Here is a 13,557-nt window from a genome sequence, read left to right as displayed (position 1 = left end):
CTTTAACATTCTTAAAACTTGCAAGTGTCAACCATAAAACTAAGGGACCTGCCTAACAGAAAAAAGCTCAAACTACCAACATTTTTCATTTAGCCTCAAGAGAATTCTGATTCATCCAGGTTTCTGGAATGAAAACGAAAATGAAAATGAGTCGTGCTGCTGAAAATCGTTTCACAAGCAGCTTTACGGTTGTTGGTTTGCGTCTTTTTACGTTGTGACGTCAACGTTGAAGGTCTTAAAGGCAACAAGCTCATTTTTTAAATGCAAGGAGAAGAAAGTACAGATATTTGTTTAAAAAAGAAAACAAATACTTTTTGTTTACTTTTTGTGAACGTAAAAAGTCGCCCAAAAAAAAAAAAAAAAAAAACTCAAGTAAAGTACAGTTATAATAAACTATTACTTACTTGCAGTAACAAAGTATTTGTAGTTAATTACTTGTCACCTCTGAATAAATTCTAGGAATGGAATCTGACCATCTAGTATGGAAGGCCATTCCCCCCATTAAAGATAAAAATAAAATAAAAAACTTTATAAAGTAAAATTAAAAAAAAAGTCATAATTATGAGATACTAAGTCATAATTATGGGGGGAGCTTGCAGGTCCAAATCACAACAGGTACCCTTTAATAACAAGATGTCATAATGTTGAATAATCTTTTATTTGGATATGTAAAAGGGTTTTTTTTTTTTTTTTTTTTTTTTTTTTTTATCCATCCATCCATTTTCTCACCTGCTTTTTTCAGGGTTGCAGGGGTCTGCTGGTGCCCATCTCCAACTCTCTAGCAGGTTAATGGCCATATCTCAAAAAGGGCCTTATTTGTGGAGATACCCCTCCCCATGGTAGAACAAAACACAACTGTATTTTATTTATTTTTTTCAAAGTATAATATTTAAGAAGTAAGAAAATGATTGTTGTGGTCTCTGGAATTGGTGGCAGGGGGGGTTTTGAGCACATTTTAATGATATACCCTGTGGAAGACTTTTTTGATTGATGAAAAACACATAATTGTCAAATAAACTTACTTCAAAACATTTGTTTATGTCATATTTGGTACCAAAATGTTGACAATGATTCAATTCAATTCAATTCAACTTTATTTATATAGCGCAAATTACAAAAAAGTCATCTCAAAGCGCTTAACAAAAAAAATACAGTCCATAGTAAGAAAGAAAAAACCAAACAAAATCCACATGAACAAGCATTTAGTGACAGTGGGCGAGGAGAAGTCACAGACTGCAGGAAAAACACTATACACTATGATATACCCGTTCCTAGTGGTTGGATTACCATTAAACGTCTGAAATGCTACCACTACAGACGAGGTTTCGTGTGATATATGGTGAATGATATATGGGGTGGACATGAGTGTAAATAGTGTGAAACAGTGTGAGAAGTATGATGGGTTATGCAAAGAGGTACAGAAGTGGGAGGTTGTCTACAACCCGGCACAACTAGGTCTGCAGCCCATTAGAGCTATGTGTAGATGGTGGATCGTGTTTGAATATAATGTTGGTGTTCTACTATATAATCTTAGTTCTTAGTTCCTATTTTTAGGTTCAGGGCTTTGTTCCTAGTGGTTAGGTTAACGCTATTATACACTATATGCTTTAGCATATAAGTAGGTTTTGAGTTTACTTTTAAAGGTGGAGAGAGTAGCAGCCTTCTGTACTAAGACTGGGAGCTGGTTCCAAAGGCGAGGAGCCTGGTAGCTGAATGCTCTACCTCCTGTTCTACTTCTAGACACTTTAGGAACTTCCAGAAGGCCAGCAAACTGAGAGCAGAGTGATCTGTCTGGACAATATGGCACTAACAGGTCTTTAAGATACACAGGAGCTTGATCATGCAGAGCTTTGTATGCTAACAGGAGGATTTTAAACTTTATTCTAGATTTTACAGGAAGACAATGAAGGGAAGCCAACACTGAAGAAATATGCTCTCTCCTGTTAGTACCAGTTAGAATTCTAGCTGCAGCATTCTGAATTAACTGGAGACTTTTTAGTGAGTTACTAGGACATCATGACAGTAGGGAGTTACAATAGTCTAGTCTAGATGTAACAAATGCATGGAATAGTTTTTCAGCATCACTCTGGGCCAAGATGTTCCTGATTTTAGAGATATTACGGAGGTGGAAGAAGGCTGTGATTTGTTTAATATGAGAGTTAAAAGACAAGTCAGTATCAAAGATTACGCCTAAGTTTTCTTACTGTGGTGCTGGGTGACAGAGTAATGCCATCCAGAGACACTATTTGCGCTGATAATTTCTCTCTAAGGTTTTTTGGACCAAAAATTCACCATCCATCCATCCATCCATTTTCTTCCGCTTTTATCTGGGGCCGGGTCGCGGAGGCAGCAGTCTCAGAAGAGATGCCCAGACCTCCCGATCCACGCACACCTCCTCCAGCCGTTCTGGGGGGATCCCGAGGCGACACTAGGCCAGCTCAGAGACATAGTCCCTTCAGCGTGTCCTGGGCCTTCCAAGAGGCCTCTTCCCAATAGGACATGCCTGAAACACCTCCCGAGGGAGGCGACCAGGAGGCATTCGAAACAGATGCCTGATGCTTCACACTTGGCTGCAAACCGCCCCAGTGCACGCTGAAGGTCCTGATTTGAGGAAGTCAACAGAACAACATCATCTGCAAACAGCAGAGATGAAATCCTGAGGCTCCCAAATCGGACTCCCTCCGGTCCCTGGCTGAACCAAGAAATTCTGTCCATAAAAGTAATGAACAGAACCGGTGACAAAGGGCAGCCCTGGCGGAGACCAACATGCACTGGGAACAGATCTGACTTACTGCCGGCAATGCAAACCAGGCTCCTGCTGCGGTCATACAGGGAACAGACAGCCCTTAGCAAAGGGCCCCGGACCCCATATTCCCGAAGCACCCCCACAGGGCACCACGAGGGACACGATCAAACGCCTTCTCCAGATCCACAAAACGGGTTGGGCGAACTCCCACAAACCCTCGAACACCCGATGAAGGGTATAGAGCTGGTCCAGTGTGCCGCGACCGGGACGAAAATTGCATTGTTCCTCCTGAATCCGAGGTTCGACTATCGGCCGGATCCTCCTCTCCAGCACCCTGGAGTAGACCTTGCCGGGGAGGCTGAGGAATGTGATCCCTCTGTAGTTGGAGCACACCTTCCGATACCCCTTCTTAAAGAGGGACCACCACCCCGGTCTGCCAATCCAGAGGCACTGTCCCCAACTGCCACGCGATGTTGCAGAGACGTGTCAACCAAGACAGTCCTACAACATCCAGAGACTTAAGGTACTCAGGACGAATCTCATCCACCCCTGGAACCCTGCCCCCGAGGAGCTTTCCAACCACCTCTGTGACTTCAGCCTGGGTGATGGGCGAGTCCGCCTCTGAGTCCCCAGCTTCTGCTTCCTCATCGGAAAACGTGGCAGTGGGATTGAGGAGACCCTCGAAGTACTCCTTCCACCGCCCGACAACATCCCCAGTTGAGGCCAGCAACTCCCCCCTGCACTGTAAACAGTGCTGGTGAAGCACTGCTTCCCCCTCCTGAGGCGCCGAACGGTTTTCCAAAATCTCTTCGAGGCTGACCAATAGTCCTCCTCCATGGCTTCTCCGAACTCCTCCCTGACCCGAGTTTTTGCCTCTGCGACCGTGCAGGCTGCAGCACGCTTGGCCTGCCGGTACCTCTCGGCTGCCTCCGGAGTCCTACCAGCCAAAAAGGCCAGGTAGGTCTCCTTCTGCAGCTTGACGGCATCCCTTACTTCCAGGCGCCACCACCGGGTTCTGGGATTGCCGCCGCGACAGGCACCAGAGACTTTACGGCCACAGCTGCGAACGGCCGCATCAACAATGGAGGAGGAGAACATGGCCCACTCGGACTCCATGTCTTCCACCTCCCTCGGGATCTGGGAGAAGCTCATCCGGAGGTGGGAGTTGAAGACCCTACTGACAGAGGGATCCACCAGACGTTCCCAACAGACCCTCACCACACGTTTGGGCCAGCCAGGTCTGACCGGCTTCCTCTCCTGCCAGCGGATCCAGCTCACCACCAGGTGGTGATCGGTTGACAGCTCAGCCTCTCTCGTCACCCGATTGTCCGAGACACGCGGCCGGAGATCAGAGGATACAACTACAAAGTCGATCATCGACCTCCGGCCAAGAGTGTCCTGGTGCCAAGTGCACTTATGGACACCCTTGTGCTCAAACATGGTGTTTGTTATGGACAAACTGTAACTGGCACAGAAGTCCAATAACAAAATACCACTCGAGTTCAGATCAGGGAGGCCGTTCTTCCCAATCACCCCTGTCCAGGTCTCACTGTAGCAGCCCACGTGGGCATTGAAGTCCCCCAGTAGAACAATGGAATCCCCAGTCGGGACATTGTCTAGTACCCTTCCCAGGGACTCCAAGAAGGCCGGGTACTCTGCGCCGATGTTCGGCCCGTGGGCCAAGACAACGGTGAGAGACCTGTCCCCAACCCGAACGCGTAGGGACGCGACCCTCTCGTTCACTGGGGTAAACTCCAACACGTGGTGGCTGAGCTGGGGGGCAATAACCAAGCCCACCCCAGCCCGCTGCCTCACCCCGCGGGCAACGCCAGGGAAGTGGAGCGTCCAGCCTCTCTCCAGGAGTTAGGATCCAGCGCCCAAGCTGTGCGTGGAGGTGAGCCCGACTATATCTAGCCGGTACCTCTCAACCTCCCGCACAAGCTCAGGCACCTTCCCCCCCAGCGAGGTGACGTTCCATGTCCCAACAGCCAGAAGCTGTGGACGCGGACCGGGCCGCCGAGGCACCCCCCCTCGACCGCCACCCAGTCCTCTCTGCACCCGACCCCTACGAATCCCTCTGCGGGTGGTGGGTCCACAGGAGGGCGGGCCCACGTCATCCTTTCGGTGGGCAAAGAACGGACCACCAGGCACTCGCATTCGAGCCCCAGCCCCAGGGCTGGCTCCAGGGTGGGGCCCCGGCTGCGCCATACCGGGCAACGTCACGGTCCTTGTTTTTATACTGTCCATAGAGGGTCTTCTGAACTGCGCTTAGTCTGACCCATCACCAAGGACCTGTTTGACATGGGAGACCCTACCAGGGGCATAATGCCCCAGACAACATAGCTCCTGGGATCATTCTGGCACTCAAACAACCCCACCACATTAAGGTGGCAGTTCACGGGGTTGTAAAAAATAAAATCACTTCGGTTTTATCCTGCTTAAGAAGGAGAAAGTTACGGCTCATCCAGGATGTGATGTCTTTAAGACACGCCTGGAGATGAGACACATCTTCAACAAAACAATTTGGGTCTCTAATAAATCTATTTTAGCCATCAGATGACAAAACATTACAAAATAACAGTCAAAAGAATTTTGACTTACGGAGTAATTTGCCAGATCGCTGGCAGTCCGCCACACACTGAGGAACCTCCGCGGACTCAGTTCCTCCTGAACACATTTGTGCCTTTATACTGTTGCTTTTCCACCTCTGTCTTCCTTTTTCCTCTTGCTTTGCCATGTAACCGCTGTGTTAAAAGCCGTGTTAGAGACTTTATAAAGCCATGGGAATGTCCCTACTCTCAGATCAGGAATGGTATAGACTTTTAACGAGCAGCTCAAGCAACCAATATTAATGCTTAAAACAGCTCATTTACAGAAATTCACCGTCCACTCAGAAAACTTTGGATTACAATATGCAATACAATATAATAAGATGATTATGGATTTTTGACCAAATAATAAAAAAAAAAAACATGACATTAACATTGTGAAGTAAAAAGCTGAGTAGACTGGGTCTGTACTTAACCCATTTGCATCTTGAAGTCAAAACCAGTTATGTAGTGCAGTAGGTTGTGAATCTATGACATCCTTCAACTGAATTTATAAAAGTCTTAATACATGCATCGTACAAATACGGAACATCCGGAGTCACTCAACACAGCAATTGTAATTGTTGCCTTTTACAAAGATAAAAAGTGGGTTTGTTTTTGGGGGGTTTTTAATTGAGGCGGTGGTTTTTAAGTGATTTTGTCCTGATTAGGAAAATAGTTCTCTGTCATCCAACACATCTTTAATTGTCTTTCTTTAACCACATCGATTGTTAGTCCTCTGCTAGGAACCTTGATCTGTTCCTTGTAAATTAAACGAAGGAACACAGCTACATTTGATCCCTTCAAAAGTGGAGGTCAAAAATCAGTTTATTAGTACCTTCAAATTATTTTATTATCACAATAAGCCTTTTTGTTCAGAAACAAAAGACCAGTAACAAAACAAACATTGTCATGTGTGGATTTTTTTATTAAATAAATACAGTTTTAAAAAGTCACTTAAGAGCCTTTTTTAGATAAAGAGTTAAGAAACTACAAAACAAAAATATAATTAAAATTCTCACCTTCAGTGCACTTTTTTTGATTGGCTGATTTCATTTAGATTTTGAACATGAACACAACAGCAATGTATTTACCACAATGATAGAATAAAAACAATTTAAAAAAAAAATCAAACAAGGCAAACAGAGGATAAATGGTTACAAAATCGTGCATGTGAAGCCTGTACATGATCTTACCCTTTGTAATATCTAGTATGTACTTCATTTCTATACATTATCTTCTTGTGATATAAACCCATTTACACATTAAAAGGAGACATAATTCATACAATTCATGTAATCCACTACATTCCTCAGTCCAAACATATACATACATATACACATCTATTTATATATATATATATTTCCCTTTAACACTTACGCTTCGAGAAGATAAATTTGATGTATTTATATTTAAATTGCTTTAAATTCAGATATTTTTACATATCCACACTGTATTATTCTGTATTTTTATTCAATAAAAAAAAAAATACAAAAACATCACACAACAACAAATGTGCAAATGCTGCTGTTTACCACTTTGTTTAAATGTCTGATAAATAATCCAAGAACGACTTCAGGCCTATTGTGGTGAATTCATTTTTAAAAATATTTTCTGCTTCAGTAGAAATGGAAGAGGCACTATATTTAAATGTATTTATTGTTAAATGATCTTCAACAGATAGGTAAAGGTAAAGCAGTAAATGTAAATAATCATGAGAAAACCCACTTAAATATTAAAATGAAATGATACAATGATTTAATAAATGATGACATTGTTAGTGTAGTTGATCACTGGTTGCTGTGGTTACACGTCCTGGATTCCGCTGGAGGACGACGTCATTACGTCACAGAAAATCTGCACATCACGCTCTCATCCAAACCCGGAAGCCGACACTTTACACAAGTCTATAAAGTTTGGCTGCGTCCACGTGTTCCCTCCTATTTCCTTTCCTATCCACTGTTCCTCAACCCCGGGGATGACGTCATGGTGTATGGAAAAGTGTTAGGAGATGAGTTCTGAAAAGGCCATCACGTTCGTTTTGACCATCAAAGCCGCAATTCTACTAGATGACGTAATAATCCGACGGCTAAAAGAACGTCACCTGACGTCAGACGGCGTTATTACAGTCAGTCACTGTTTAAAACTACAGACATGGATCCAAACACACAGCATACTATGACCTCTAGTGGATCCCAGACGGATTACAGTGTGACTGAGCTTCAACTTCAGTCAGAGCTGGAAAGAGAAATTGGTTTAAAGCTGGAGTATCAACAAAAATATGAAAGTTTACAGCAGGAGCAGGATAAAATGTCTTCTGAGAGGGAGAAGTCCAAAAATGAGATGAGGAAGCAGAGAAATGAGATCCAGAGTCTCCGTGAAGAATCGATTAATCTCAAGCAACAGGTGGATGCTGCAAATGTTTGCCTGTTAACACAGGCGGCAACTGAGAAGCAACTAAAAGAAGTTCAGGTTGAGCTCCAAGAAAAAGAAACCAGGCTGACTGCCTTAGGTGAAAACTTTCATGCAATAACTCAGCAGCTACAGGGCGAACAAAATGTTTTATTTGAAGCAAACAACTCACTTGTTGCTGATATGCAGGAAATGATCACTAGCTTGCGTAAAATGTGTTTAGGGAATCAGAGTATCATTAAGCAACTGAGTGAAAGGAATCCCTTTGCTCCTAAGAATAACAAGGAGAACCAAGGAAATGAGTTGATGGAACTTCAGCAGAAAGTTAAAGATTTGGAGTCGGAGCTTGAAGGAGAAAAAGAAAAACTCAGTTTATTGCAAAGCATGCTAGAATCCATGAACGAGTGTCACCAAGTTCTAATTCAACAATACAATTTACTTGTTGCTTATAATGAGGAAATGATCAATCAGATGCATGGAAAGGATTTAGAGATTCAACGTCTCAACGTGCAACTGAGTGATCTGGAGGAACAAAGGATGGAGAACCCTGAAGAACAACCACCACCAACATCTGATTCCCAGAGTGATGAAGACAATGGCCCAGTGACAAATGATGGATATGAACCTCCAGAAGCACTGAGCTCCACAGATGTTCCCTCAGGTGAACCTGTGGAGCTGCAGGCTGGGACCAACACTAGATCTACTGTTGGGGCACAGGCAGGAGGTTTTTGGTCTCGCTGTGCACAAACCCTGTTTTCACGCCATGTTGGCATTGCAGCAGGCTGTGTAGCAGCTCCAATAGTAGCGTACATGGTGGTTAAAGGACGTCTCAGTTTCCCCATTACAGATTACTTCGAGATTACTGTATGTAATCTGACAGATTCTGTCCTAGAATACATCCAGACTACCAGACACAATTCAGTGGGGAAATTGCTGATACAAAATGCCAGACACATTTATTACTAAAACGTTGATTTGGATGATCAATTGAGAATGCCAATATCTGGGATATTACACTTCTATGTTGTAAAAAAAAAAAAAATAAAGACATTTTTGGTGGTAAATGTTTAATGTTAAATTTAGTGTAATGTTTTTCTCGGACAAGTTCACAAGACATGTATTTTTTATTTTTAAGTTGGTTCAAGGATGGCGGCGCGCACAGACGGAGCGGCTCATAGCACTCCCTCTGTGCATTCTTTTGTGTTTATCGTGTGTTGTTTGTACGTTCGTCTCCCTACACTACTGAACACTACAGTCGTCTGGATTTACTGGACATCGGTTTCCAACTGAAGATGACCATCTCCAGCAACTTTCATTGCACTCACAACATCGCATCGCACAACATTCCTCTGTATCCACATCTCTGCTGACCTCTCCTGGTCGGTCAACACCACAGCGCTGGTCAAGAAGGCCCAGCAGTGGCTACACTCCCTGAGGGTGCTCAGGAAGGAGCAACTAAACACTCAGCTGCTGGTGACATTCTACCGTTCCACCATCGAGAGCCTGCTGACCTACGCTGTGACAGTGTGGTACTCCAGCTGCACGGAGGCCGTCAGGAAGAGACTGCAGAGGTTGTCAAACAGCCCACGCAAATAAACGGCTGCCCTCTGCCTTCCTTAACTGCCGTCTATAACTGCCATTGTCTCAGCAGGACCAGAAACATTTTGACGCCACCCACCCCGGCTTCCACCTCATTAACCTGTTGCCCTCGGGCAGGTGCTTCAGGTCCATACGGGCCAGAACAAACAGACTCAGGGATAACTTCTCTCCCAAAGCTGTCACCATACTTAACTTGCACTAATATATTTATTGTATAGTCTTTTATATTGTTATGTGTGCACTTTTATGGAGCTGCTTCTGTAACCTCATTGTACAGCATGACAATAAAGTTTTTCAATTCAATTGTTCTCACAGAGATTCTCTCAGTGCTAGACAATCCCATAACAAAGTTTGCAGGTGTCCATTCCTTATGTTATGTGATTAGCCAATAGCAGCCTTTCTCCTGTAGAGAACCTAACCACTTCAAACTGAACTTTAGCCTAAAGACCCTCTGTCTAACAGGATTAACCAAACTGTTTACAGAATAACTGCTCCAGAAATAAATAGGTGACTCCTTCAGGACCACAGCTAGCAGCTATGGACGAGAGGTCTTCACATCGTACTTCTCTGCAGGAGTTATTCCATGGCTAGACATATTGCACCAGCACACCCAGAATTACTATTTTAAGAGCCAACCACCTACCTCTATAGAGCAAACTTCCTACTGTATTAACATGTGTATAATAAATATGGAAGAATGGGGAGAGAAACGTCTGTCAGCTTCATTTTTAACCAGAAAGAAATAATCCAAGAAACCTCACCTCTGAAATTAATTTAAGGCTTTAAAGGTCTCACAGAGAATCAATATGAGGAAACTATATATTCTTGTATGAACAAAATATATAACCTTGATGTGGTGTACACATAGCTGTTAATATGCATTGATTGAAATTAAAAAGAAAGCAAAAGTACACTTCAAAATGTGTTTTTAATCAACAATTCTGAAAGAACACCATGTACATTAACATAATACCTCAATTTTAAACAAACTATTTACTTCAATATTATAATACTTACATAATAAACAAACTAGTATAAACAACTATTCACAATGTGGTTCCTGCCATGCAAAGAGTGCCGCCCACCCCAGCCCATCCAGCCCAATCAAAAACCTAATTAAAATTTTCCAAATTTAGTGTTACCGGATGATAATCAAGAAGTTTAAAACTTTGAAATTTAACGTTCCCTAAATTCTGGTGACACTCTTTGCAGGGTAGGAAGCAGGTCTCTGAAAAACATCTCATCCTCAGTCAGAGCTGGTGGTGAGGAGGTGGTCTCCTGAAGGTCTGTAGGATAAGCTGCTCCACCTCTCTTGGAGAGCCTTGGCTGGGCCTCTTCTTTGCTCTTTTTCCTTAAAAATAAACAAACACATTATATATATATATATATATATATATATATATAATAGCTAATCAAGTCACTGTTACTTAAATAAGATCATAGATATATTTTAATTAAACATTAAATGATGTAATGATCAACATTGTCATCACTGATATACCAAACATTTATAGATACATTTTAATTATAACAGAATGCAAAACAACTTCTGTCATGTTCATATCAGATGGTTTGGCTGCACTTGTTTCTGCAGGAGATGCTGCTGCAGCACCAGCACCATCATCACCATCAGCATCTTCTCTGTTCCCCCTCCCTGTCCTTCTCCATCTGGTTGTTTACCTCTGAGTGACAGCAAACACAATATATGAAACACATTACTATAGATTTTAAATCATTATACTAGATTCAGATCCCCCACTAGAAGAAGCCCTGTGATGTATAAAGGCCTGAATATTAACCTGGTATATATTTCTATATGTCTGCACTGATAAACAAACCTTCAGTCTCTGATGGTTGACCATACTCTGCAGTCCTGTCTTCCTCAACCCTCTACCCCATGTTGCTGCTTGTCTCTCGCGGTGAAACAAAGGGGTCTATGAAGGACATGACCACAGGGTATTTCCACCATTTGGATGTTCCTGCAGCTGACCCACTACGGTTCTCCTGACTTTTTTTCCCTCTCATAAACCATAAGTGAAAATAGCTGGTGTTAGCGGCTAATGCTATCATTAGCTAATGCTATCCTCGCTCACGGCCGACTTTCAAAGATGAAAATTACAGAGAGAACATTTACCTGCTGCTCCACCTCCTCGATGCCAAATCCTTCCTGGTCCTGGTTAAAATAACAGGCCGTGTCATACAGCTCCCTGTGGTCACACACCGCAGTGTGGCCTACATTAGTGATTCCCACATTGCTGTGGGTGTTTGGAAACATTTATCAATTAATCAAGAGTTTATTTTTTTTGTTCCTTTTCTGGACAAATTCATCACAAACTCAAGAAATACTATATTTTCTTGTAATGCATCGTCTCTTGTGCCAGAAAATGTGAGTTCAAGCCTCAACTGAAGTAAAATGCACATCTTATTCTTTCTGAATAACTTAAGGTTTCATTTATTCACTCAATTGTTCTTACAGAAATGTACTTTGATCTCCTGACATGTTTCAACTGTCAGTGTTCTTCAGAGGCGTCTGCTGATCGCTTTGATGTTTCCCTTAACTTCCGCATAGTCATTTTTTTTTATTACTTGCTGGAATTATTACACTGAAGAAGAGTTGAAACCTTAACATAAAATGCACATCTTCACACTCTGTTGCTCAGAATTGCCTAATTTTGCCTAAAATTGCCTGGCCCCGAGTACTACAGCGGAGCAGCTATAATTTTCTTTAATTTTGGGGCGTACTTAGCAAAAACACTTACACTGTACCATAGAGGTTTCTTAGAGAGTGTGTGAAATGTAACATTCTCTAGCTTTCAGGATTAAAAAAAATCTTTATTGTTGTACTGGAGCCAAAGACACAATAATGTAACACATCAGAAGTACCATGATTTAGAAGTTGTGCATTTTTAAATGACAGCAATGAACTCATTTAAAACTCTCATATTTTATAACTGAATGTAAATAATGTGTTTGGTCTATAATTTTTGAAGCTGGGAAAAAAAAAAGGGAAGAAATAAATGTTTAAAATATGGTTCACATCAAGGATCTCTTCCTAATTGCCCGTTACATAACATGAAATGCAGCTGGAGTTAATATGATTGTTGAGGCCACAGATGAGGTAAAATAAAATGTACGAAGTCGTTTGAAGAAGGGAATCAGTAACCTGCCTCTCCAGTATGTCAAAAAACAAAAGAAAGTATGAGCAGCAGCAGCCAAAACTCAAGATCCGAGGCACTCGTGAGGTGTAAAATCCTTTATTTAATACAGGAATGTCATGTCGACATGTCAGGACATGATTGAAAAAAGTAAAAACAGGTGTTTATATGAGCTGTGCAAAAGAGACCATGTGACAATCATGTGACCAAAAGGCATCAAAAAGCGTACATAGACAGGCAAGCATTACACAACAAACATATAGTTAGCTATTCAAATGACCCTATTAATGTAGGTATCATAATTGGAACTATTTGATGAGCTGTGTGATCTATACAATTTTTTTTATAATAATGAATATATTAATATGAAGTATTTGATGAGATACTTAATCTTCATTGATTTTATATATATATATATATAAACAATAGATATTAAAAGCTACTTTAAAGATATATATCTATTTCCTAATATTAATATATATCATAAAAATATCATACACAATATTGTAGATTAAGTAACTCATCAGATAGTTCATATGAATATATTATATTTATCATTATAAAAACATTGTATACTTCATTGTAGATTAAATAGCTCATTAAATAGTTCTTATTAATAATTCCTACATGAATAGGATCTTTAAAACATCTCTTAACATAATCTTTATTGTCTAATGCTTGCCTGCCTATGTATGTTTTGTGATGCCTTTTGGTCACATGATCTCTTGCACAGCACTTAAGCACCTGTTTTTACTCTTTTAATCATGTCCTGATGAAGACTATGGCTGCGTCCGAATATTCCCTCCTATCTCCTTTACTATTCACTTTTCCTTAACCCCGTGGATGATGTCACGGGGTTAAGGAATGGTGTTAGGAGACTTTCTAAAAGAGTTATGGAAAGGCGAGTTTGATTTGACAATCAAACGCACTTCCACTAGGTGACATAATAATCCGATGGCGGCGAAGGATAGTGACGTCTGTCGTGGTGAAAAAACTTCAAATTTCTGAAAATGAACTACCGGTACTAAAAGCACATTTATAACACTTTCCCTTGTGC

This window comes from Gouania willdenowi, chromosome 5 (genome assembly GCF_900634775.1).
Source record: "Gouania willdenowi chromosome 5, fGouWil2.1, whole genome shotgun sequence".
Classification (NCBI taxonomy): Eukaryota; Metazoa; Chordata; class Actinopteri; order Blenniiformes; family Gobiesocidae; genus Gouania; species Gouania willdenowi.
This window is presented reverse-complemented; position numbering follows the sequence as displayed.